The following is a 5,185-nucleotide window of genomic DNA, read 5'->3' on the forward strand; positions in this document are numbered from 1 at the left end:
TAAGAGACTCTTAATCATAGGAAACAAACTGAGGGTTGCTGGAGGGGAGATGGGTGGAGAAATGGGGTAACTGGGTGATGGACATTAAGGAGGGCATGTGATGTAATGAGCACTGGGTGTTATATAAGACTGATGAATCACAGGGGCGCCTGGGACACACAGTTAAGCATCTGCCTTCGGCTCAGGTCATGATCCCAGAGTCCTGGGATTAAGCCCTGCATCAGGCTCCGTGCTCAACAGGGAGCCTGCTTCTCCCTCTCCCTCTGCCTGCCTGCATGCATGCCTGTCTGCCTACATGTGATCTCTCTTTCTCTCTGTCAAATAAATAAATAAAATCTTAAAAAAAAAAAAGACTGATGAATCATAGACCTGTACCTCTGAAACCAATAATACATTATATGTTCATTAAAAATAAATAAATAAAAATGTAGCCATTCTCAAAAACAAAATTAATACCTCCATGTATTTAAAAAATAACAAAATTACAAAGCAGTAAGTTGGACTAAAGACACAGACTCCTGGTCTCCATATATGAAAGCAGGCAATGGAATTTAACTCCTGGAGGGTATTGGAACTGAAAGTACTCCCACACAGTAGGATTCCAGAGCCAAAACCATTGCTTAAGATAGGGGTCCTACTCTTTTCCTTCAGTGTGCCACTGGAGATCCTGGTGTCACCATGGGCCACTGCCCTGCCTGCTGTTACCAATATTTTAAGAACAAGCTGTATCCAAACTCTTGCTTCTGCAGAGATGTCCCTCATGCCAAGATCCGCATATTTGACCTGGGGCAGAAGAATGCAAAAGTGGATGAGTTCCCACTACGTGGCCACACGGGATCAGATGAATATGAGCAGCTCTCCTCTAAAGCCCAGGAGCCCGCCTGTATTTGTGCCAACAAGTATATAGAGAAAAGCTGTTACAAAGATGGTTTTCACATATGAGTGCTGCTCCAACCTTCCATGTCATCTGTATCAACAAGATGTTGTCCAGTGTTAGGGCTGAGGGGCTCCAGACAAGTATGCCAGGTGCCTTGGGAAAGCCCCGGGGCACAGTGGCCAGGGTCCACATTGGCCAAGTTATCATGTCCATCCGTACCAAGCTGCAGGACAAGAAGCATGTGATTGAGGCCTTACACAGGGCCAAGCTCAAGTTCCCTGGTGGCCAGAAGATCCACATTTCCAAGAAGTGGGGCTTTCCTAAGTTTAATGCATATGAATTTTAAGACATGGTGGCTGAAAAGCAGCTCATCCAAATGGCTGTGGGGTCAAATACAAAATATATCCCTAATCTTGCCCCCCTGGACAAATGGCATGCTCTGCACTCATAGGAACCTTGGCACTGCCCCCTCCTTATTAATGCCCACCAAAAAATCTTACTTCCTGTCAAAAAATAATAGGGGTCCTACTGGTGAAAGAGGAGTGCAAAAAGCTGACCACTGTCACAGAATACAGCTTAGATAAAGCTACATTTTGATAGAACCATAAGGGCAAAAATGCCTTCCTTCCAACATTGGGGCTTAGTTGACCAGTGTTTCAGTGACTGGTCTATGATATGCACAATACCAACATGGGCCATAAGCATGGAGCATATGAAACAGTCCCAGAGGGACTTTATCTTCATCAGTGATGAAGATAAATAAAAATTGAGAGGAGGAAAAAAAGAAGAGTGACAAATAGAAATTTAAACAAGGTGATAGATTTAAGCCCAGTTCTGTCAATAGGTATATTACATTTTAATATGATAAACATTCCAATTAGAAGGCAAAGATTTTCAGAATGGATTTTTTTTAAATCCAAGTATGTATTATCTACAGGAAACATACTTTAAATATGAAGATACAAATGGGTTAAAAGAAAACTGATGGAAAAATATATACCATAAAAATATTAATCAAAAGAAAAGCAGAATGATTTGATCAGTATCAAAAGAGACTTCAATACATGGGGCACCTGGGTGGCTCAGTCAGTTAAGCAACTGCCTTCGGCTCAGGTCATGATCCCAGGGACCTGGGATCGAGCCCCGCATCAGGCTCCCTGCTCGGTGGGAAGCCTGCTTCTCCCTCTCCCACTCCCCGTGCTTGTGTTCCTGCTCTCACTATCTCTCTCTCTGTCAAATAAATAAATTTAAAAAAAAAAAGAGAGAGAGACTTCAATACAAAGAAAATTTCCCAAGATAAGTAAAGGCATTTCATAATGGTAAAATGGCTTAATTTATCAGGAAAACAATAATGCTTAATATATAAGAAACTAAAACAGAGCACCAAAGTAAGTGAAACAAAAATTAACAAAATTAAAGGGAAAAAAAGATCCACACTCATGGTCGGAGACTTTAATATTCCTCTATCAATCATTGGTATAACAAGTAGACCAAACAATCAGTACAAGAAAGAGTATTTTTTCCATTTTCCTGCCTTATAATTTCATTTCAATACACATTTGGGGAACAAAAAGGGTATAACATTCTTCCTAAAATTCGCTAATATACTCTTTTAGCCTTTCCATAATAATCAAGCCATTTCCCTAATTATCAGTTATTTAAATATCATTTAATATCATTTAAAATATTATTTTAATATTCAATGTTTGCACAAAAAGTTAGCAGCTTTCACAATCATCAATTTTTACATTTCTCTCTTATAGTAGTAAATTTACACCTATCCTCCAAGTGACTCATGAGAATTTCAACATATAAAGCATTTAAAGAGATTTTTTTCATTATCGTGCTTACTTATATTTGAAAGTGAAATTTCCAGATAATAATATAAATCCAAATTAAATTCTTTGTTCACTTAGTCATATGGTCATGCTGATGAGATAAGATAGTAACTTCCATAAGCATATAAACATGCCAGAAATTACTTTAAAATGAACATTTAACTCTCTGGCCTTCCTAAGAGCAAATGTATGAACAATGTGAGACCTGTATGGAAAGCTGGTTGGGGCTAATCTGTGGAAGACCTGAAATGTCATCATAGAAACTTGACCTAAAGTATTGTGTGAGTGGTTAAATTGGATGACCTTTAAATACCTCCCACTTTGAGTGTTTATAGCTCTATGATTCTAAGAGTATTTCTCTCTGGGATCATTATTCAGAAGAGAAAGATGTTATATGAGTTCCAGCAAAATTTCACTAAGCACTTAAGGAAACCATCCATCAAGTATTGCCTCTGTTAGAATAGTCTCCAAAGTATTTGAAAGTGAAAAGTTGCAGCTCAGTACCCAAGAAATATGAGCAGAAGGATAAATAAGAGAGTCAACAAGTTTACAATAATTTTTGTGTTTTGTCCTATGTGTTGGAGCCATGCACATCTTAAAGGAATTAGTCAGTGCACTATGAAGTAGATTCTTCCCACACCATTGAATTAACAGCCATCCTGGGCCTGGCTCCTGCCCTCCAGGTCTTGCAGCTCCCATAAACTCAAGACACACTTGAATACAAAGAATCAGTGTTGTGGACTACCCGGGTGACTCAGTCAGTTAAGCGTCCAACTCTTGATTTCAGCTCAGGTCATGATCTCAGGGTTGTGAGATCAAGTCCTGCTTCAGGCTCTGCACTCAGCACAGAGTCAGCTTGAGTTTTTCTCCCTCTGCCCCTCCCCCAGCTTGCATGCACATGCTCTCGCTCTCTCTCTCAAATAAATAAATATTAAAAAAAAAAAAAGAAAGAAAGAAAGAAAACAAAAAAATCAGTATTGGTCAGAAAAGCCCTGAAACCCAGTTGTACTACATGGAACATCACAAAGCAGCTTTGGACTAGAAGCCAGCTGAACTATATTTTACTCCTAATGAATATTTACTACAGTAGAAAAGAATATTCTCTGAACACTTTTTTTTTTCCACACCTTTTCTTACACAGCTCCACTTCCTACAGGTCTTTGAGTTCCCTGAGGATGTCGATGCAAAATGAACAAACCTTTTAGAATTTCTAAAAAAAAAGGAAGAGTTTTATTCAAGCCCAAGTTAGGATACCTACCCAATACACGATCTTCACAAAGACAAGAATGCTCCAGTAAGGGGACATTTAGTGTAGGGTTATATACACTTTTTACATAAAAAGTTACAAATTATTAGACAAAGAACATTTCAGAAAGTTGCAGACCTTATCTCATGTTTCTAGTAAATGCCAGGCTGTATGACTTTAATCTTACAGAAACCAGGGAAGTTTCCTACTTTTTCTTATCTTTGTGTTCAGAATGCTCCTTTTTGGTTATTTTCTCTAACAAAGCAGATGTACACTGTGTGCTTGGGGCAGAAATAGAGCCCATGCTTTGAGGTTTTGCTGAGTCATTCTGACCTTGGTAAAGTTCAAGTATAGCTTCCCTGGAAGCCCCAGGGCAAGGACCACAAACATTAAAAGTTGAAATTTTCCTTTATCAAGGACAAGAATCATGTTTATTTCATCACTTTTCCTCATTCCCTAGCAAACTTTGTGCCTGGTGCTTTGCCTGGAAATAGAGTAGTGACCATATTTACCTTCCAACAAGTAAGTTAACAATAATAACACATGATAAACATTCTTAAGGTAGTAAGACAATGTATCACCAAAGCACAAAGATTCACCAGGCTCAATGAAACTTATCCCTAAAAATTAGCCTAGCTTCTGAAATCAAGTAAAGGGACATTTCTTCAAATCTCCTACATTTTTCTGTACATATCCATATTAAAGCATTCATTAAATTTTATTGAAATTATCTGTTTATATTTCCTCTTTCCTCTGACTATGGATTCTTATATTTATTTATTTGCGGGGGGCAGGGGCAGAGGAAGAGGGAAAGACAGTCCTAAGCAGGCTCCACACTGAGCTGGGAGCCCGACGTGGGGCTCAATCTCACGATCCTGAGATCACGACCCTCAGAACAAGACCCTCAGATCAAGACCTGAGCCAAAACCAAAAGCTGGTCACTTAACAGACTCTGCCACCCAGGGACCCTATCATCTGACTATGTATTATTCTTGAGAGAGAGGGACTTTTTTTAGTTTTTGTATCACCCAGCATACATCACAAAAGCCTGACACTTTGTAGGTGCTCTAAAATGCTTGCTTCACACATGTTTATTATTTGTTGTTTCCCAAGAAGAGAATCATCTTCTTTTTATATATGAAGTACCTGCAGAATATCTAGGTAATGATACTAAGTAAACATTTGGAAACATAGCATAAAAGAACATAATGGACTCAGAAGTCA

General features: G+C 38.8%; 1 pseudogene; it reads left to right on the plus strand.

The window, feature by feature from the left end:
• The first annotated feature begins 678 nt into the window (after window positions 1–678).
• LOC116645916 lies at window positions 679–1,328 on the plus strand (annotated as a pseudogene).
• The last annotated feature ends 3,857 nt before the right edge of the window (window positions 1,329–5,185 follow it).

The sequence above is a fragment of the Phoca vitulina genome, unplaced genomic scaffold (genome assembly GCF_004348235.1).
Source record: "Phoca vitulina isolate PV1807 unplaced genomic scaffold, GSC_HSeal_1.0 scaffold34, whole genome shotgun sequence".
NCBI classification, from domain to species: Eukaryota; Metazoa; Chordata; class Mammalia; order Carnivora; family Phocidae; genus Phoca; species Phoca vitulina.